The sequence below is a fragment of the Pogoniulus pusillus genome, chromosome 7, assembly GCF_015220805.1.
Source record: "Pogoniulus pusillus isolate bPogPus1 chromosome 7, bPogPus1.pri, whole genome shotgun sequence".
Taxonomy (NCBI): Eukaryota; Metazoa; Chordata; class Aves; order Piciformes; family Lybiidae; genus Pogoniulus; species Pogoniulus pusillus.
Genome location: NC_087270.1, coordinates 14,829,021 through 14,851,991, shown reverse-complemented (window position 1 = coordinate 14,851,991; position 22,971 = coordinate 14,829,021).

Below are 22,971 nucleotides of genomic sequence, written 5' to 3'. Positions count from 1 at the left end.
ACATTTGAGGGTAGACATCTGTATTTCAATTAAAAACAACAAACAACCAAACACAAATATTTTCTGTGGTTATCATACATATTTTCTACTGGAAAGTTGGAAAAGGGCACAGGACAGGCACAAAACCCAAAGCTCCTGGATCATATTAAGCATATATAAAACTCCATCTTTCCAAGATGATTTATGAGTATTGATGCTTCAGCTTCCAGCTTGCAAAACAAATAATCTGTAAACACAGTAAAGGTCCCACTAGTTTTGCCAGAAGCTAATTCAATTATCTGACATACAGATACTGACTGCCTTGAATACAGCCTTTAGGAGCTTTGCTGAGTTTGAGAGGTATAAAGTGAATTATTTTAGGTAGGACCGTGTAAGGTCTGTAACAAAGGAGGAGAGGATTGTTGGGAGGTTTGTAGTCATTTGTGGACTTGTTTCTTTGGGATTTAAAAAAAAATATTTTCTTTGCTTGTTGGGGACATTTTTTACTTTTGTATGATTTTTCTGGTAGTTTTGTTTGTTTCTTAAGCAATTATTTTTTTCTTTGGTGGGGGGAGGGGAAGATTTGTTCAAAATTAACCCAACCCAATAATTCCAGCACTTGGGATGGCATTTGGTACTAGACCATCTATGTAATTACATCCTGTAAGCACTGTTTTAAAACCTCATTGATAACTGAGGTCATAACCCTGAATTCTGTAATGACATTCAATCAAGTAATACTTTAAGATTAGTCTCACAATCTTGGAGTTTTTTCCATGGTAAGGGTTTGGTTTTGTCCATTTTTTACCAACTTTACCTGAACTGCCTGTGGAATTCCCTCTGAGGCAGAATTCATCCCAAAATAGAGCATAGAGAGAAAAATCCAGATTTAGTTAGTTATGGCTACAACTGAGACAAGGTCTCCAAAACAAAATACTCTAACCCAGGTGCATCTGAGATTACATCAGACACTTTTACTGTAACATATGTCAGGAAAAGCACATGTCATTGTTTTTAATATAGCCCACATCTTTATTTTTCCTTAAATAAATAGTTTCCAAACAATTTCTTGTCAGAAAGATATGGGAGTGTGTCAAAGAAAATCCTGGTACTTATAAGCTGCTTATGTAATATACAAATTGTGATATATCTGCTGAGACCTTGATTCTTCTTGCACATCAGCCAGATAAAGCTCATACTGAACTAAATTATTCTGCTGAGAAAAGTGAATATGTTTAACAGGGGTAGCTGAAGTTGTATTTACCACATTATCCAGTAGTTGAGATTCTTTTTACCTAAACAGTCTTTAGATAAAATAGCACTAAATCACATACTCCTGTTTTGTCTCCTGCACAGCAGAGATATTTCAGGAGATAACTTCAAATTTAATTTCCATGTGTTCTGTACAACCAACAGAGTGCAGAAAAGATAACAAGAACTTTGCACTTGAGCAAAATCCTTTAGGGCTATCTGATTTAATAACACAGAAGAGAAAATAACATTTCCTTCTAGGTTCTGGAGTAGTATAAATAGACTTAACTCTGAATTCTGTAGGCTGTTCTTATTTAGAGTAGCTGAGGCTGTCCCATGTACTTTTTAATTGAAAAACTGGGTCTGTTTAAAGGGAAAGCAAGAAAAGAAAAATCAAGAGGAGGGGTCATATTTCTACTGTGCAGGGCAGAGGGTAAAAACAAGTCAGCAAACACTTCCTCTTCTGAAAACTCCATCTATTCATATCAGAGGTAACTTACTTTATTTCACAAGGGAAAAAAATATTTGTTAAAACATCTTGAGCATTAAAAATTTGTTCATAACTTTTTCTGAGGGAGAGTAGGGTACTACTGTTAGAGATAGCCCCTAACACCTGCTCCTGGCCTCATCCCAAAGTCTCCCACAGGCCAGCTATCGTGCAATAACATAGACTTTTCTCTCTTTGATAATCTGTTGTTCTGTTCTTCACTTCTTTATTTCTCATTCCACTTCACCCGAAGTGTTCACCAATACCTGACTCTTCAGACACAGCAGAATTAGAAAACAGGGCCCTGAGACTTCTGACATAAGCTCAGAGCTAAGGATGAGCCCATCGCTCTGGCCGTGCTTCCCCACAGCACAATTTCCATTACACTTGCAGATCTGAGTCCAATCGCTTGTGTATGATGCCTAAAGGCACTCTAAGAAAGAAGGTACTCATAGATGATGGTGCTACAAAGGCTTAGTAGCTGCTTACAAATGGCATGTATCTGATCACAAAGCCAGTGTAATTTGAGATCTGCCATTATCCTAAATGTTTCATTTTGGATGATTTTAGAGCAGGATCTCAATGAGCACTCAGTGTGTTAATTGCAGTGGGACTCTCTGGGTGAGAAAGTCCTCTTTGCATGCATGAGTACAAGCCTAAGCTACAGCGTTCGAAAGAGAATAAATACCGAAACCAGGAACCAGGTCCTTGAGTAGGAATGAAAATATAGTTATTTCAGGGCAATTTCTGAGATCCAGACTTTTGAGGATCAAGTTTTTTATGACCAAAGATGTTTCCTGACAAGTGAAAAGTCTGATTCAGTATAATGAGTATCTTTGTGTTGACATTAAGTTTTAACAGTATAATTCAGGTTCATTTAATATGCTTCCAACACGCTTAGGCACATAAATGGTGTCCCTGATATTCTCTAATGACTGCTTTTTTTCCTGGCAAAGGAAGACATGTTACATTAACCTGCAGAAACTCATCCTTTCCAATTATTTTTCCATTTTAACCATATTCAGCGTAGGCAGGATAATTAACATGCAGAAGGGCATGGTCTAGATGACCAGTTAACTTCAGATAAATGTGTCCTGGTAATTACTCCACATATAGCAATGCAAATATTAGATTAACTTTTAGGAGTGGATTTTATGGATCTTTGAGTTCAAGTAATTTAAGATTAAATAAATTGACTGAACTTCACCTGAAGTGGTTTTGTCAAATCTCCAGACCATTTTTCTCCCTTCTGCCTGAACATGGCACTGCATGAGCCAGTGCTGCTCACGTGTAAGCTGAAATTCTCAAGCAGCACCTTTTGCTCTTGAATTGCATACAAACCAGGAAAGATGCTCAGACAGACCTGTGTGCCTTTCTGAAAACAGCGGTTTACATTTACTTTGTATTATTTTCATGTTGCATGTATTTTCAGGCAAATACACCTGAAAATCCTTCAAGGCCACTGAATTAATACTAGAATCAAATTAAATTAATAGCTAGTAATTGGATACATTTCAGACATTAATTAAATCTTTAAACAAAGCTGTGCACACCTGCCTGCTGGTGTCTGTCACCCAGAGACTGCTTTCCATATGCGAGTGGTTGACTTTCTGACAGCACTGTCACCACGACCACAATTTTGTGTGAGATGTCCTCATTTTTCCAGATATCCTTCTGAATTTCCATGGCCTTTTCTTTCTGAGAACCACCTCTGCCCACGCAAACCTATTAGCTAGATTGTAAGATTTCTGCACTTATGTTTTCAGTTTATAAACAAGAAAAGAAGATTGATATACTTTGTGATCCAGTTTGAGAAATAATAGACTAACACATTGTAAAAGCAGTTGTGGTTATGCACTCTTTACAATCATCGTCTACAAAAGGAGCAGCTCTGTCAGCCTAGGAAATACCTAACTATTGTCCAATATGAAGGAGGGATGAAAAATTGATGATACCCTTGTAGAGACACCAAGTTCCCAAGTTGCTCTCATGACAAACTGTACTGCTGTAGTAGAGAGAAAGAGATCTGGAAGCCCTGTTTAAGAGGGCCCCTAATAGTTGGCCTGTTGTTGCAGAGGGGAATTTCTCTATTCCTCCCTTATTAGGGGGAGGTGAGAAATTAATTTGAGGTGGTATTAATTTTTTATAAAATCATTTATTAAAATTAATATTTACAAATTTGTGCCACCCCCCAACCACTGTGTAATTGAGTTCTAGTGCAAATTTATGAAAACAATTAGGATATGATATATATACAGGGATTTGAATCAAATTATCAACCATAGACAGAGAGAAATTTCCCTCAGGCTTAATGCCTCTTAACAACTATGCTGTCTGCCCAGTAGGGGCTGAAACTGTGTCTGCTCTAAGGCAGAAGTAACTTATTTTACAAAGGAATCAAAGCTTACTTATATGTGTTGCCCTTAATTATTAATCACCCTCTCGGGATTGTGTCACAGCCTGTGCCCAGTGTGTCCAGGTCTTTGTGAGGCTGGAATCTTCCTGACTTGCAGGAAAAATGATAAGTGTTCCCAGTCTCTGGGGTAAACAGGATTTCTCTAACCTTCTCTCCTGGTGTGAAGTGGTCTCTGCCTCAATGCTGCTGCTTCTTCTGGATGCTGCGTGTCCAGGGATGGTCAGCTGGCAGGATTCCAGGAACAGGAGAAGGATTTGTCCGTGCAGTTTCTGGCATGGGCTTCTGTACAGCTAGCAGGCTGTGTTCGTGGGTATGCAGACAATCTAGAAGGTCTGCTGACCTGATTCTCCAGGCTATAGCAGCAGGCATGCAGTGTGTGCCAGGTTGCTGGGAGATTGATCTCCGTAGATAAATCAAGACAGCAGGCCAGTATGCACGGCTGCTCTAGGCTTAGAGGCTATTTGCTCCCCATATGTATCAAGTGCAGGCGTGAGTGTGCTCTGCTTCCAAAAGTACACAGACAGATTAACTGCGCCTTGAGATCAATGCAAGAGGGTTGAGCCTCAGTGAGTATGCAAGTAAGGGCCAGATCCTATGTCTAGGCCTTGCAAGCAGGTCAGAGCTGCAATGTGGATCAGAGAGCTGAGTCTGAACAGCTAAGTCTGAACCTCTGAACACGTGGTGCTCCTTTGCACCCCTCTTTATAGACTGTGGGCTGAGATTTGTGGCCCCTTTTGGCCATCTAAAGTGACCAATCAGGTTGACAGTAAGCCAAACCTTACCTTAATAGGCAGGAGCTGTTTGCCTGGACCCTCCCAAATATGGGGATCACCTGGGCGGACCCCAGGGATACACAGACTGGGGGTATGTGTCCAGGCATGTAGAGGCACAGGGAGGCCTCTGTTTTGGGTCTGCAGCCCCTCCACCACACCTGTATGTTTACGTTTCCAAGTAGCCCCTCTTTAGTTCTGTATTTATACAATTATTTTGATAGATACTAACTTTTGCAGTTGTGGGAACTTAATTTGAGGAGCCATGAGAAACAGAGCTCCTGAGCTCTGCCTGTGAACGGACATTGAGCCCCTCGCAGAATGATCATTAGTTAATAAAACTGGTTGTGTTAAATACAGGCTTCCATAGTGAGTAATCCAGATGTCTAAAGATGCTTCATCTCAATTACATAAATTCATCTCCATCCTATGAAGCAGACTTAAGAGAGGTATGATGGTTTGGGAATTACCTGTCCTCCACCTCTTATAAAATCACCCAGACTAGACTCAGCTGCCTGGAAGTTAAGGAGTGAAGCTTTATATATACATCTTAACACAATATACAAGTGGGTATTTACAATATATACCTCTATATGCAGAAATATACAAGTTAAAGTTAATACAGAAACACAACACCCCTCCTAGAAATCAGAATCCCCAGGAGGGGCTCCCAACCACCCTTCCACCTTCTTTCCACCCCTCTACCTTATCCCAGGGTATGCCTTACATGCAAGGTGAGTTTGGAGGATCAGTAAGGGGTATTAGAAGCAAAATGACTCGTTACACAGATTCAAGCAGAAGAGTAATACACACTCCAACAGAGACACACACTGTCATATCTATGTTTGTGTCCTTACTTTTATACACCTCAATAAGCCTATGAGTGAAGTAGACATCAGCATTATTTTCTTTTCACAGCCTATAATCTATTTTTTCTCATTAAAATGTTCCACTTAGCCTCAGACTAGCACAAGAGGCTAACACAAACTGCTGTTGCAATTAATGGCAAGCAAAGCTTTATTAATGGCATTAAAATTAGAATGTTTCCAATAGCTATTTAACAAATTATGTGCTACCCCAGCCTTGATACCAGGCATGCAGGGCCTGCAAAATTTCAGTGAAAACTTTAAGAAAATCATTTTTCAGAAAGTGAAACCTTTTCAAACTACATTACCCTGTCTCTTGAAATACCAAAAGACACGCTGGGTTGCCTGAACGTAACAAGCTGCTGTCAGAGGTATCAGCTTTCACCCTTATGCAGATTTGATGGGATTAAAATCTGTGCTGCAAAAACTCTTTGATCAAAGAAGCATTTATAAATTTTGCAGTCATGTATCTCTAAGTTGTTGTGTCCAGCTCATCCGAGTCTGGCAGCACAATCCACTTCTGACAGCGTTCTGCCATTCCCTGCATGCATCCAGCATGCTGATCAGAAGGCCAAAAACCAAGTTTCCCATAAGTCAGCTACTCTAGTGGAACCCTGGGAATACTACAGTATTTTCTGAGACCATGGTTTTTTTCCTGTGGTATTTTCTAATTAAGACTCTGGGTTTGTTTCTAACTGAGACCTATCGCTAGTATTTAAAAGGGGAAAAAAAAGGAAATTAAACAACCATAGAGCAGAATTTTTCTTTCAAACTTTGCAGAGGTTGTTCATTATATGTGAGTCTATGAGGGAAAGAATACTCTAATGAATGTCATGTGCCTTTGATTTACCTGCTTGGTTTTAGTCTTTTACTGTTGAATTACATCAAGAAAAGTCTGTTCAGGATAGCAAGCAGGAAATGAAGCAGCAGCTAGTGATAAAAGAGGCATTTGGGGAAAATACATCAAAGCCCTTTCAGGAAGTAGCACAGTGTTCTTGCTTAAGAAATGTTTGCCTGCCTGATTTCAGTAAGGTTAACAGCCTTGGTTGCATTTTTTTGTTGTTCATTTGTTTCTTTCTTGTTTGTTTTATTTCCTAGCCCCCTACAAAGCTAGAACCCAGAGCTGTACTATGTGCCCTACCTGCACTAAGCTAACAGATCAAGTAGAGCAGGGTTTAACAGATGAACTTTGATAGGTGGTGCCATTTAGAAAAAAACAATGTTAGAAAACTTTGTAGCCCTAAACTTTATTATTTCCCAAGGTGTTTTCAGAAGATGGCATAAGCAGTCGTTTTGCAAAGTGCTGCTTTCAAGCACAGGTTTGTTCAGATTGGAAAAGACCCTTGAAATCGCCCAGTCCAGACATTAACCCATATCAGTAAGAGCCACATCTGAATGACCTTTTACATAACAACCACCTTCCTGGGCAGCCTGTTCCAATGCTTGACTACTCTTCAGTGAAACCTTTTCTCCTAATATCTAGCCACAACCTACCCTGGTGCAGCTTGAAGCAATTCCCTCTTATTCTATCACGAATTACCTGCGAGAAGAGACCAAGACCTAGCTCTTTAAATTGTTCTTTCAGGTAGTTGAAGGGCAATAAGGTCTCCTCTCAGCCTCCTCTTCCTCAAAACAAAGTCCCACTTCCCTGAGCCACTCTTCATGAGACTTGTTCTCTAGGGCCTTCAGAACCTTAGTTGCTCTTACTTGCACCCGCTTCACAGAATCACAGAACTAACCAGTTGGAAAAGACCTCTAGGATCATCAAGTCTGACCTATCACCTAACCCTTCTAATTAACTAAACCATGGCACTAAGTGCCTCATCCAGCTTCTTTTTAAATTCCTCCAGGGATGGTAACTCCACCACCTTGCAGGGCAGCCCACTCCAATGGGCAATCACTCTTTCCATGAAAAGTGTGCAGTTTGAGACTGTGTCCTCTTGTTCTATCACTGGTTGCCTGGGAGAAGAGACTGACCCTACCTGGCTACAGCCTCCCTTCAGGTAGTTGTAGACAGCAATGAGGTTTCCCTTGAGCCTCCTCTTCTCCAGGCTGAACAACCCCAGCTCCCTCAGCCATTCCTTGTAAGGCTTGTGCTCCAGCCCCCTCAGCAGCCTTGTTGCCCTTCTCTCGACATGGTCAAGCACCTCAACATCTTTCTTAAATTGAGAGGCCCAGAACTGGACACAGTACTCAAGGTGTGGCCTAACCAATGCTGAGTACAGAGGCAGAAAGACTTCTCTGATCCTGCTGGCCACACCATTCCTGATACAGGCCAGGATGCCATTCACGCCTGCTGTTGCCTGCTGCCATTGCTTTTACTACCTCAGTGCATCTTGAATTGCCTGGAAGCTGCCTGCCTCGAGTTTTCCAGGAACAGGCTCTAGATGCTTCCATGTGATTGACCTGCATAGTCAGTGTGACTTCATGCTAAGACTGCACATCTCAAGACATCCTGTTTACACCTGAAAGTCTCCTGCCAAGTCCTAGAGATACACAGATCATCCAGAGTAGTAAAGACATAAGGTCAGAGATTGTCTGCCTCTTTTCCCAGCACTCTGTGAAGCCTGGAAAGAATCAGAAGCCTCAGCAGCTGACAAGTAACAGAATTCTCTTTAAGCATTTGGGTACTGCCTGAAGCTAGCCCTGCAAGTCGGGAGATAATAATTTTGTGAGTAAATATTTAGTCTCTTGTAACTCACCATAGCCTTCTGCCATAAGCAGAAAGGAGCTCCTTGAGTCCATCTAGTAGGCAAGCAGTATTTGACCACAGGAACTATCTCTTCCAGTTCAATTAATGTTTATTTTTGCAAGTTATTTCAAGATCCTATGTTATTATCTGTATAAAGTTTCCACAATTGTGCAAAGTACCTTTTTTTATTAAAATTAGTGGTTGGGAGTGGCAAGAGTTCAGTATAGCAAAATTAATAAACAATTTTGGAAAAGTATCACCTCACGTTAATTATCCCTGCATAAAAAAAGGCCCTTGAAATTGTCTGTTCTGTGATCTTCCCTGGCACCAAGGTCAGACTGACTGGTCTGTAGTGCCCTGGATCTTCCTTTCAGCCTTTCTTGTAGGTGGGTGGCACATTTTCTACCCTTGATTTAGTTGTTGCAATTAACGAGGCAGAAATTATAAAATACATAGTTATTTTTTATTTCTGGAAAGCTCTACCCACAACTATATACAAATTAGTTAAATTTTGGGTTCTAATTCATTCAGGAAAATCTTCAAAAGGATGTTTATGGGCAATTCATTCATTTAGGAGAATCAGAAAAATTGGGAAAGTTTAGCCAAAAAATGGCTTTGCTCCACTTACAAATAGGTAGCCTGGAGCCCTTGGGAAAGTCTGTGCTACTCACTGCAGTGGAGTAGAAATTTCAAGATAGTGGTAGTGTTGGAACCTCTTGGCTATTGAGAGGCTTCCAGATCTTCTCAGGGTGCTGGGAAAGAGGCAGACAATCTCTGATCTGATCCTGGTTCTTCTTGACATGGATCACTTACAGATGTGCAGAGAGTGTGATGTCGGTGGCACTTCTTGCCACATTGTGAGGCACTTAAATGCCTTCTCCTGGAAAACTTGAGGCACTTAAGTTTCCAGGTAGTTCAAGCCCAAAACATCAGGGCTAAGCTGGTCTGAAGCATGAGGCAGAGCAGAACATGGTGTCCAAGAGCAGCAAGGCAGAGGCAGCTCTGTGAGGCAGAGGGAGCGAGGCAGAAGCAGCTCAACTGCTTGCAGTTTAGCTCTATTCATACTACTTGCCCAAGTGCAATGGCTCCTTTGGCCACAGAGATTCACCAGTCACAATGGCATTTGCAAAACTGACCATATTAGGTGAAACCAGGGCTTGCTCACCCTTATTTGGGCAAGACATCTACAAGTACCTAAACACTGTTTATCACTTTGTGAGGGGGCATAATGGCCCAAGCCTTTGTTTTTCTTCTATCTTTGCTTCCCCCATCATCAGAAGGGTGGGGCAAGCCCAGACATCTAATAGGTCTATTAGCCTTCCAAGACAACCCTCTAATCCACTGAGACCTCCACAGATAGCCAGGACTTCTGCAGAAGAATGGAAAGTGGCTTGGTAAGCGCATCTGCTAACCCTTTCAGTACTCTTGAGTGTAACCCATCTGGCCCCATAGACCTGTATGCATCTATTTGGTGTAGCGGGTCACTAACCACCACTTTAACTGTGATGATCTTATTCTGTTTCCTCTTTCTGTTTCCCGTCTCATGGGGTGTCCAGGGAACAATTAGTTCAACTAGTAAAAGACAGATGCAAAGTAGGCTTTGAATACTTAGCCTTTTCCTTATCCTCTGTCACCATGTTTTCCCCTGCATTCAATAAAGCATAAAGATTCTCCCTAGTCCTTCTTTTGTTGTTAATGCATTTGTAGAAACATTTTTTTATTGTCCTTAACAGATGTAGCTAGGTTTAGTTCTAGCTGGGCTTTGATTCTCCTAATTTTCTCCCTGTACAGCCTGGCTGCATGTTTATAGTCCTCATGAGAGGCCTGTCCCCTCTTTGAAAGGGCATAAACTCTCCTTTTGTTGCTAAGGTCAAGACAAAGCTCTCTTGAAGTGAACATAATAAGCAATGATGTAAAATGTAAGTATTCCTGGGTGGGCTTCAGGTTCAGTTTGCTAATGGCATGGAAATAAGTCCATGAATATTAATTGCATGAGATGCCTACAGATTTGGTGGAAGAGTTGTGACAGCTGCTAATGCTTTGTTTGCCTTCAGTTCATGATGTAACTGAAGTGTAGTGTGAATGGACACCTTTCAAAAATGTTGAAAGCTAAGATTCTTAGTGGGTGGTTTTAAAGGGCTGCCCTGGCTGTTAGATCAGACCTTCATCTGCAGTGGTCTGAGTCTAGAACCTCCTCATGTCACCAAGGTGACAGTAGAGTTTGTCATTATATTTTAAGAAAAATGTTGTCACATTCCTTATTTATGGGCAGCTCCAGAATCTATTGGTTTGTGTTTGAGCATCTCCATAAACCACAAATGCCTTTAAAAGTGGTCCTTGTAGCCAAAAGCCATTTCTGTTCTTTGGACCTTACTTCTGGCAGAAGATGACTTACCAGCACAGGCCACTGAAACCAAAGGAGCAAGAGTAGGACCCACCAGCTAAGGATGAGGACTAGATTTTTGTGTCAGTGCTATATGTGTTGCAATTGTAACTCTGATGCTGCAGCAGTTGATAGATCTCTCCCAGAGGTAAACTAGGTTTCTCTTCACACTGCAAAAGTAAATCTGAAGGAGGAAGGATGATGTCTGGGAATGTTTCTTTGCTCAGTTAACAAGTGAAGCGGGGGAAGCGATGGGTACATGAACAGTGTTGAAGTCTGTCAATTCTGATGCTCTATCAGTGGCCTTTGTGAACCCTGCTGGGGTTTTTCCTTCTATTGTCAAAGGTGCACACTGACTTTTCTGTGGTGTTGGCTTAAACCAGAGCAACTGTCCTAAATAGCAATCTGGGTGTTTGCATGCAAAGCTCTGAAGCAAGTTGGAGGAGCTACAAAAGTACAAAGTACTTTATTTCAAAGTAACTAGAACAGTAAAATTTTATTTGGTTGGGACATCTGACTAGCATACAGCAAGGAATAAAGTTGAAGAATGTGAAAACCATGCGTGTCAGGGGAGCTGATTATCAGCAGGTGAAGTGTGGGACTTATGTAGCAGAAACCATAATCCAGTCTCTAAAACAGTAGCAGTTGTGACATTACTGTAAATATGATGGTAGCCATGATCTCTGCCAGCATGTGGGCCACAGGAGCCATCAGGACCTCGCACAACTCCAGCAGCTCTCAGGTTTCCAGGGCTGAAAGGGCAACAGCAGGAAACACTTGGGGCTTTTCCTGTTGGTACTTCTAATACATATTAGTTATGAGAGTCAGCAAAATTATAGAGAAGGCTTGTGAGAAAGGTGTGAATACATCCTTGCTGTAACTTTCTCAGTCAGTCAGCAAGCTGCCACTACAACAAACTGCAGAAATGGCAGGGATGCAGCACTGATGCAACCATCCACACTAGACCTTGGAGCATCCTTCTTCAAAGTGGTGTTTATGCCTTGTCCTGCCTGGACATGTTTTTCTGCCCAAACCAGAGGTAAACACATTAAATGGGTAAAAGGGACACAACAGACCTGGTGCCATAAAGTCTGGTCTGCCAGTGACAAAGGATGAGGAAAAGGCAGAGGTGCTTAACACCTTCTTTGCCTCAATCTTCAATAGTGGGACAGGTTGTCCCCAGGACAGCTAGACTCCTGAAGTGGTGGATGGAGTCAGGGACCAGTATAGTCCCCCTCTAATCCATGAGGAAGCAGTAAGGGGCCTGCTGCGTCATTTGGATCCTCACAAGTCCATGGGACTGGATGGGATCCACCCTAGGGTGCTGAGAGAGCTGGCAGCTGAGCTGGCCAAGCCACTCTCCATCATTTATCAGCAGTCCTGGCTCACTGGAGAGGTCCCTGAAGACTGGAAGCTGGCCAATGTGATTCCCATACACAAGAAGGGTCATAAGGAGGAGCCAGAAAACTACAGACCTGTCAGCCTGACCTCAGTGCCAGGCAAGGTCATGGAACAGGTCATCCTGAGTGCCATCACAAAGCACCTACAGGATGGCCAAGGGATCAGGCCCAGCCAGCATGGGTTTAGGAAGGGCAGGTCCTGTCTCACCAACCTGTTCTCCTTCTATGATCAGGTTACCCACCTGGTGGATGTGAGGAAGGCTGTGGATGTAGTCTACCTGGACTTCAGCAAAGCCTTTGACACTGTCTGCCACAAGAAGCTCCTAGCCAAGCTGGCAGCTCATGGTTTGGACAGATTCACTCTGATATGGGTCAAGAACTGGCTGGAAGGCTGGGCCCAGAGAGTGGTGGTGAATGGTGCCACATCCAGTTGGCAGCCAGTCACTAGTGGTGTTCCCCAAGGATCAGTGCTGGGCCCAGTCCTGTTCAATATCTTTATTGATGACCTGGACGAGGGGATTGAGTCCAGCATCAGTAAGTTTTCAGATGACACCAAGCTAGGAGCAGGTGTTGATCTGTTGGAAGGTAGGAGAGCCCTGCAGAGGGACCTTGCTAGGCTGGATGGGCGGGCAGAGGCCAATGGGATGAGATTGAACAAGGCCAAGTGCAGGGTTCTGCACTTTGGCCACAACAACCCCAAGAAGCACTACAGGCTGGGGACAGAATGGCTGGAGAGCAGCCAGGAAGAAAGGGACCTGGGGGTACTGATAGATAGTAGGCTGATAGATAGTAGGCTGAAGATGAGCCAGCAGTGTGCCCAAGTGGCTCAGATGGCCAAGAGAGCCAATGGCATCCTGGCCTGCATCAGGAACAGTGTGGCCAGTAGGACAAGGGAGGTTCTTCTTCCCCTGTACTCAGCACTGGTCAGGCCACACCTTGAGTCCTGTGTCCAGTTCTGGGCCCCTCAATTCAAGAAAGATGTTGAGGTGCTGGAACATGTCCAGAGAAGGGCAACAAAGCTGGTGAAAGGCCTGGAACTCAAACCCTATGAGGAGAGGCTGAGGGAGCTGGGGTTGTGCAGCTTGGAGAAGAGGAGGCTCAGGGGTGATCTTATTACTGTCTACAACTACCTGAAGGGAGGTTGTAGCCAGGTGGGGGTTGGTGTCTTCTCCCAGGCAACCAGCAATAGAACAAGGGGACACAGTCTCAAGTTGTGCTGGGGGTAGGTCTAGGCTGGATGTTAGGAGGAAGTTTTTCCCAGAGAGAGTGATTGGCATTGGAATGGGCTGCCCAGGGAAGTGGTGGAGGCACCATCCCTGGAGGTGTTCAAGAAAAGCCTGGATGAGGCACTTGGTGCCATGGTCTAGTTGACTGGATAGGGCTGGGTGCTAGGTTGGACTGGATGATCTTGGAGGTCTCTTCCAACCTGGTTGATTCTATGATTCTAAGCCTATTTTCAGGCCTGCAGACCCTCCACAACACAACCGCATAGTGTTCACAGTCATGAGATATTCAAGTCTTTCTCCACCATCTTCTCTTTTCACATGCCACCTGGTATGATTTACTGACCCACCCAGCCCACCTATGCTGACAGCTCACACACATATTTGGCAAACATCAATGTGCAAAAAAATGAGTTAACAAGTCACTTTCATGAATGCTTATGGGAGGTTTCAGGGTCTCTCAAGCTTTCTGCAGAGTTAGGGGACAAATGCAAGATTTTAGACAAGAAAACTTGTGGGAAAATTAAAGTCCATCTGTTTAAAAAAAGCACTTCTGAGAATGCATAAAGTGAGCACTGGCTCACTGGCTAAGATGACAACAGTTGGAAAACTGAGGTAATTTGGATTAAATCCAATTCCAGAAAACAAACCTTACTCTGGTGCTTTAAAGCATGCCTATAATAAGGTATATCCTTAGTTGCATTGGTTTTCATTAAGTATAATCATGTGCCTGAAGCTTTTTTAGAGTTCATTCTGTAAAAATGCTTTTCCAATCAGGAAGGGGAAAAAAAAAACCAAACAAAACAACAACAAAAACCCACAACCAAAAAACAATGCTCATATTGCTAGATGGGTTTTTCCTTCCATCACTGTATCATATTACTGCCCTATCCATTCTTAGACTTTTTACTTATGTGTGTGATATTCTGCAATGAATTCACTGAAGTCCATTAAATTTATCTGGATTTATGCCCACACTGAGAGACTAACGAAGAAAAAATGTTGCATCTTATTTTCTAAGTGTTGTTTCTTATCCGAACACATGCCGTGCCTATTAAAGGGTAGGGGTATTTTTCAGAAGGAGGGTCCTGTCCAGCCTGAACTTTTCAGTGGATCAGTGTTTCTCTCTCAGTGGATAAATTTTCACTGGAGCACTGCTGTTTGCAAAAGTCAGTGTGTATTTCCCAACAGAGTGAGCAGGAGGGGAAGCACATTCCAGCACAGCCAGCATCACTAGCCTGTCTCATCTTTTAGACTTTTCTGGGTGAGTAATGACATCTTCTCTGGCATTGACTCAATGGCCAGTGCAAAATGAATATATTTCCAGTGTCTGCCAATGATGGTCCATCTCAAATGTATTGGCTTACTACTGCAAACACTGAGCAAATGATGCTTGGCTTGATTATGAGCAAAGAGTTTTCTTTTGCATCTCATATATAGAAGCGTGCCCTTTTTCTCTAGTCATCTTTTAGGGAAATCATCAGAGGAATATACCTAAAACAGATTTTCTCTATGCCACAGGTTATCAGTTGTGGCCTACTAACATAAATATGGGGTCTGTGGTTAAATATACAATAATATTAAGTGTTCAAGACAGTATTGTTGACTGGCAGAGGACGTGAGTCAGCTCAGGAGGTAGGATAAGTGCAGAGAACTTTGAGGTGATGGTAAGGAGTGAATGTCTGGCATGGTATAGGAAAGGTGATCCACAGGAGAGCCAAAAATGTTTTCTTGCAGATAGATGTGGAGCAGACATATTGTTAATTATGCAGTTTTTAAGCTTGGTTTGCAAATTGACTTAGCAGTATACAATCATGAGTTATTTTAATTAGCATTTGACTTGGAATTTCCAGTTGGAAACTGTGTTTCTGATGCGTTATTATCATAGAATGGTTTGGGTTGGAAGGGATCTCCAGAGGTCATCCAGTCCAACCCTCCTGCCATGAGCAGGAACATCCACCACTAGATCACATTGCCAGAGCTCTGTCAAGCCTGACCTTGAGTATCTCCAAGAATAGAACCTTAAGTACCTCCCTGGGCAACCTGTTCCAGTGCTACACTACCCTCAGGTAAAGAACTTCCTCCTAACATCCAATCTAAATATGCTTTTCTCTAATTTAAAACCATTGTCCCTCCTCCTATCACTACAGGCTTTTGTAGGCAGTTCTCCTCTTGCCTTTTTGTAGGCCTCCTTCAGGCACTGGAAGGCTTTGATTAGGTCTCCCTGGAGTCTTCTCTCCTTCAAGATGAACAATCTGAGCTCACTCAGCCTGTCTTCCTAGCAGCTTCTTATTTACCAGGACTCCCAGGTCCTCTTCTGCAGGGCTGCTTTCTGTCACCTCATCCCCCAGCCTGTATTGATAATGAGGATTGTTCCAGCCCAGGTGCAGGACTGTGTACTTTGTCTTGTTGAACTTCATAAGGTTTACTTGGGCCCACCTCTCCAGTTTGTACAGGTCCTTCTGGATGACACCCCATCTATCTAGCCTACCAACAGCACCACTCAGCTTGATGTCATCTGCAAGCCTGATGATGATGCACTCTATCCCATTGTGTATATCATTGCTAAAAATGTTTCAAAATACTGGCCCCAGTATGGACCCCTGAGGGACACAACTCATCCACCAATCTCCATCTGAACTTTGAGCCATTGACCACTACCCTCTGGATGCAACTATCCAGTCAATTCCTTATCTACTGAACAGGCCAGAAGATCTCTCCAACTTAGTGAGTAGCATCTTGTGGGAGACCATGTCAAAGGCCTTCCAGAAGTCCTAATAGATCACATCCATAGGTTGTCCTTTGTCTACTGATGTAGCCCATGAAGCTCCTGTTTGGCACTTCATGTCTTTTAGGCCACTAATGTGAGAAATACAGACAGCTTTTGACTTAGTCTGGGTTATGGCATTAAGTAACTGTCATACCAATTTACAAGTTATTAAAAGCAATTAAGATAAAAGTTATTAGAAGTGGCACTTTTCTCTTTCCTTCAGGTACAGCCAGTATCGTGTTGCTTGAGTTTCTGGGTTTGTGCCCGCAGGTCTGTACTATCAACTGCAGGCATTTCCCCATGTTACCCAAGTCAATACATGTTTATAGCACAAGTAATTGACCTCAAGACTTTGGTACAAGACAAACTGGAGTAGGCTGGTTTACTGATATAGCTGCTGCCAGAATTTTGTTTTGCTTATTGTGAACACCCACGGTTTATTCCTGCAGAATTCTACAATCTGCAGGGGTGAACTTATGGGCCATAGAGCTTCCTTTCAAGCAGAAGCTGTGTGCTAGTTTGAAGCAAGCTGGAATGTTTTGGTAACAGAACTAGATAACGGGCAGTGAAATGAAAAACAATTGTGTCTACTTCTCTCACAGTTACGCTGAGAACTCTGGGAAGAAGAGAGACTTTTTCTCCATTTTGTCTCTCTCTCTTGCTTTTGCCTTAGACCTGGTCACATCTCATTAACCCTGCTCCTACTAACCTTGCTCCCTAACCTCTTGGCTGCACCTCTCTTCTTCCTGAGAACTGGGGTAAGGTTGAGAGGGCCGGGGGGAGGTGTTGGGGTGGTTTGAGAGCCCCTCCTGGGGACTCAGGTTTCTGGGAGGGGAGTTGTGCTTTTGTATTGTTTATCCTTTGTATATTTCTGTATATAATTGTATATAACTGTATATATTGTAAATAGCTGCTTGTAAATTCTGCTAGCTGTAAATAAATTGCTTCATCTATATTCCCAGGGTCCGTCTGAGTTAGCTGGGGCAAATTCAAAAGTGTGGGGGGGCGGGGTAACCCCCAAACCATCACATTTTTTTAATTGGCTTTCCCAACGTGGGGCTAGATATTTCAGTGAGTGGAAATCAGCTCTGGGAATTAAGATGAAGCTAATCAAGCAGCTATTGTATTTGGTTGGTGCATTGCTCTGGTCTGGTTTTGTTTACTTGGCATTTAATTGGATAAAAGCTCAAATTGTTGCTTATTTCATTGATCTGGCTTATAATAAGGCTAAAGCTAAGGTTTCAGATATGTTCTGGAGCTGGGGTGATTTGATTCTTGGTTATGCTGGTTTTAATATCTCTGAGAATATTACCAAGGACATTACAGGAGCTCTGGTCAATAATGTGACAATCAATGGAAATTCTGCTTTAAATATGGCTCTAATGAGAGTTATTCAGCCTAAGACAGGAATTCCAACTGTTTGCATAGGTACATGCTCTTGTAAAACTGTTTTTCTTCTCACAGTTTTTAATATTTGCCTCATGATTTTAATATTCATATTAATTTTGGCATTATTGGTGAAAAATTCAAAACCAGTTTCTGTAAGAGCTAGGAAAAATTCTGTGTCTCAGAAGCAGTCTCTTTCACAGCAAAACAAGGGAACACAGTTATCGGCTTCCCCCTTGCCAGCCTCTCCACCCTCCTCTATAGGTTCTGGGAACACAGCCAATGTTCCCGCCACTAATGTAAACAATGATAACGGGCAGAGTTCGGCAGGAGCCTCAGGAGCACAGGCAGGTACCCAAAATCAGAATGTTCCTAGCAAAAATGAAAACACATCGGGGTTGGCAGGCATCCCAGCAGGACAGGCAAATTATCCCACTAATGCTAATGCTAATGCTGGTAACACTAGCCCAGTCAGTCCAAATCCTAATGACACCAGTTCAGCCAATTCGAACCCCCAGCCAGTAGACCAGAACCAAAATCCTTCTGTTAAAAGCAAGGCAGATCTGAACTCAAATGCTCCAAGTCAGACCTCCAATAATTCAAATGCTCCAGGTCAGACCCCTAAGGATTCAAACCCTCCAAGTCAGACTCCTAAAGATTCAAATCCTCCAGCAGACACATCCAAGTCTGTTGCTGCTCAGGCCCTTCTGGCACCTGCTAAGGCAAAAGCTAAGACAAAGAGTGGTTCGCAGGAGGATGTAAGAGATGGGACCTCTGGTGATCAGCAGCAAGAGGAGGAAGAGGAGGCAGTTAGTCTGCGAGACCTTGTAGATGTGCTGAGACAACAATACTCAAGTGAGAGGAGTGCTGTGAGGTTAGCTGCCAGGAGAGAGGATGGTTCCAATGAGTTTAGGAATGCTATGAGGAAGATTGTGTTAGGCCAGGCACCACCAGAACAACAGGAAGAGGAGGAGGAAGATGACATCCAAGGCTCCAAGGATCCACTCAGAGAGGTCAGGGAAGTTAGGAAGGAATACACAAGGGAATCAGGTGAGCCAATCTTAAGCTGGCTAGTGAGATGCCGTGGCATTGGTGCTAATGCCCTGCAGGTAGGAGACAAGTCTGCCAAGCAGCTAGGACCACTCACTAAGGAGAGTGGAGTGGACAAACACCTAGCAAGTCCTCTTGGTAGGGTTAGCTTGTGGACACGCCTTCTGTTGGCTGTGGCTATGAGATATCCTTCCCGAGATGATTTGCCATGGGCTGCCAAGAAGTGGAACACCGTTGAGCAGGGAATTAAGCTTCTGAAGGAGTTTGCTATGAAGGAAGTGCTTTATGGAGATCATGGTACTCATGAGCCTGACGATATTCCTTTGGGAACAGGTCTCATGAAGAAGCTGATTAAGCTTGCTCCTTCATCCTATGCTAACATCTTGGCCAGTAAGTTTCTAGCAAGGAGTGATAATGGAAGATCTTTCACTGTTGGTGAATTCACTGACCAGCTCAGGCAGATAGAGGACAGCTTGTCACATTCTGGCCTAGTCTCTGCCATAAAAACTCTAGGTACAGAGATAAGAGATGGCATCAAGGAGAGCATGAAAGAACTGAAGGAGGACCTTACAACCTCAATTTCCAATCTGGTAAAGGATACCATTCCTGCATCATCTGAATGGGTGCATGTTTCTGCAGTCAGGAACAGACTCCCACCTCCTGCAAGGCAATTCCAGCCCAGGAGGAGACAAATTCCACCCAGACAGCAGCAATCACGTGCGTCACTGTGGATACTTCTGCGTGACACATACGGTGAGAACATGAACAAATGGGATGGTAAACCTACTTCAGCTCTTTCAAAGAGGGTCAGGGATCTGCAGAGTGGCAGAAACAGAGGCAGTAATGCCAGAAAAGTAGCTGTCACTTCTTCAGCTCCCGAGGGCAACTGCAATTGTTCCAACAGTTGCAATTTCTCTCGCAACAACACTAATCATTGTGTACACCCCACATGCCATGTTCAGCATTAGGGGTGCCCTGCCTCCAGCCAGGAGGAGGAAAGGGATAGTGGAGAGAACCGAATCTATTGGAATGTATTCATTAGGTGGCCTGGCAGTTCAAGAGTTCGGAAATACAGGGCTTTAGTTGACACAGGTGCTCAGTGTACTTTATTGCCATCAAATTGTAAAGGGACAGAGTCCATTTCTATCTTTGGAATCACTGGTGGATCTCAAGAGTTAACTAAGGTACAGGCTGAGATCAGTTTAACTGGTAAAGAGTGGAAGACACATACTATTGTAACTGGTCCTGATGCGCCTTGCATTTTGGGAATTGACTTTTTGAGACAAGGTTGTTTCAAAGATCCTAAGGGTCACAAATGGGCTTTTGGAATAGCATCTGTAGAGATTGAGGATGATAAATTGAAATTGTCTGTTAGACCAGAACTTTCTGATGAATCTGCAGTTGTGGGACATCATGACATAGAGGACCTGGAAGTGCCAATTGCAACTCAAACTGTTCATCATAGGCAGTACAGAACTAACCGTGACTCTTTGTTGCCCATTCATCAGCTGATTCGTCAATTGGAGAGTCAGGCTGTCATCGAGAAAGCTCATTCACCTTTCAACAGTCCCATCTGGCCTGTGCGCAAACCTACAGGCGACTGGAGACTCACAGTTGACTTTCGTGCCCTCAACGAGGTGACGCCACCCATGAGTGCAGCTGTGCCGGACATGCTGGAACTCCAGTACGAGCTGGAATCGAAGGAGGCTAAATGGTATGCAACCATAGACATTGCTAATGCTTTCTTCTCTATTCCCATAGCAAAGGAGTGCAGGCCTCAGTTTGCATTCACCTGGAGAGGAATCCAGTACCAGTTCAATCGTTTGCCTCAGGGGTGGAAACACAGCTCAAGCATCTGTCACTCAGTCATCCACAATGCACTGGAGAAAGGTAAAGCTCCAGAGCACATCCAGTACATCGACGACATCATTGTGTGGGGCCAAACTGCTAAGGAAGTCTTCGAGAAAGGTAACAAAATCATTGACATTCTGTTACAAGCAGGTTTTGCCATTAAGAGAGACAAGGTCAAAGGACCTGCCAGAGAAATTCAGTTTCTGGGAGTGCGGTGGCAAGATGGTCGCCGTTACATTCCTCAGGATGTGATCAACAAAGTCTCTACCATGGCAGTTCCCACCAGTAAGAAGGACACACTTTCTTTCCTTGGTGTGGTGGGATTTTGGAGACTACACATTCCTGGTTTCAGTCAGATTGTCAAACCTCTGCATGATGTGACTCGTAAGAGAAACAATTTTGAGTGGGGACCTGAACAACAAGCAGCCTTTGATCAAATCAAACGAGAAGTAGTCCATGCAGTGGGCTTAGGACCTGTGAGATCTGGTCCGGACATTAAAAACATTCTGTACACAGCTGCCAGTGACAATGGTCCAACTTGGAGTCTTTGGCAGAGAGCTCCAAATGAGACACGTGGTCGTCCTCTTGGTTTCTGGGGACGTTGTTACAGAGGTTCAGAGACAAATTACACTGCAACTGAGAAAGAGATTCTAGCAGCCTATGAGGGAGTGAAAGCAGCTTCTGAAGTGATTGGAACTGAGTCACAATTGCTTTTAGCTCCTAGACTGCCAGTTCTTAACTGGATGTTCAAAGGCAAAGGTTCATCACCACATCATGCCACAGATGCAACCTGGTCTAAATGGATGGCTTTGATAACCCAACGAGCACGAATGGGTAATCTTGACCGACCTGGTCTAGTGGAGGTGATCACCAACTGGCCGGAAGGCACAGACTGTTCCAAACCTCCAGAGGAGAAAATAACTCGTGCTGAGGAAGCTCCTCCCTATGGTGATCTCTCTGATCAGGAAAAGAACTATGCTTTGTTCACAGATGGTTCCTGTCGTCTTGTTGGGAACAAGCGAATATGGAAGTCAGCGGTTTGGAGTCCAACCAGGAGAGTTACCGAAACGAAAGATGGCGAAGGAGAATCCAGTCAGTTCGCTGAGGTAAAAGCTGTTCAACTTGCTCTTGATGTGGCTGAACGTGAGAATTGGCCTATCCTTTACCTCTACACCGACTCGTGGATGGTAGCCAATGCTCTATGGGGTTGGCTGAAGGACTGGAAGAAGAATGGTTGGCAGAGGAAAGGAAAGCCTATTTGGTGTGCTGATCTATGGCAGGACATTGATGCACGGCTGGAGAAAACTCCAGTGAAGGTGCGGCACGTAGATGCACACATGCCTAAGAGTAGAGCAACTGAGGAACATCAACATAACCAGAAGGCAGACCAAGCTGCTAAGATTGCTCAAGTTGATACCAACTCTGATCTTGACATTGACCTTGATTGGAAACACCGAGGTGAACTGTTCTTAGCTCGGTGGGCCCATGACTCATCTGGACATCAAGGCAGAGATGGAACATACCGATGGGCTCGTGATAGGTCAATTGACTTGTCCATGGATGCTATCACCCAAGTCATCTATGACTGTGACATTTGTGCTGCTATTAAGCAGGCTAAGCGAATCAAGCCCTTATGGTATGGTGAGAGATGGTCAAAGTACAAGTATGGTGAAGCCTGGCAGATTGACTACATCACTTTACCTCGATCTCGTTCTGGCAAGCAGTATGTGCTAACGATGGTAGAAGCCAGCACTGGATGGTTGGAAACCTATCCAGTTCCACATGCTACTGCACGTAACACTATTGTTGGTTTGGAGAGACAGATCTTGTGGAGACATGGAACTCCAGAGAGAATCGAGTCAGACAATGGTACTCATTTCAAGAATAATCTTGTGAAAAACTGGGCCAAAGAGCATGGTATTGAATGGATCTATCACATACCCTACTATGCACCAGCTTCAGGGAAGATTGAACGCTACAATGGTTTGCTGAAAACCACCCTCAAAGCCATGGGGGGTGGAACTCTGAAAAACTGGGACAAACATTTAGCACAAGCTACCTGGTTGGTAAATAGTAGAGGTTCAGTAAATAGAGCAGGACCTGCACAATCAGATTTAGTCCAAACAGTAGACGGTGATAAAGTTCCTGTTGTACATGAGAAGAATCTGTTAGGGAAAACTGTTTGGGTATTTTCTCCTTCGGGTGAAGGGAAACCTGTCCGAGGGGTGGTTTCTGCTGAGGGTCCTGGTCATACATACTGGGTAATGCAGGAGAATGGTGAAATCCAGTGTATTCCACAGAGAAATCTAACTTTAGCTGAGAGAGTTTAAATTCAAGCTGTTAGGAGTTTTCTGTTCTAGGTAACATCGGCGCCCAACACTGAGAGAATCTACAATAGAATCTACAGCACGTGAGCACGAACCCAACATCACCTGGGAGTCCCTGTT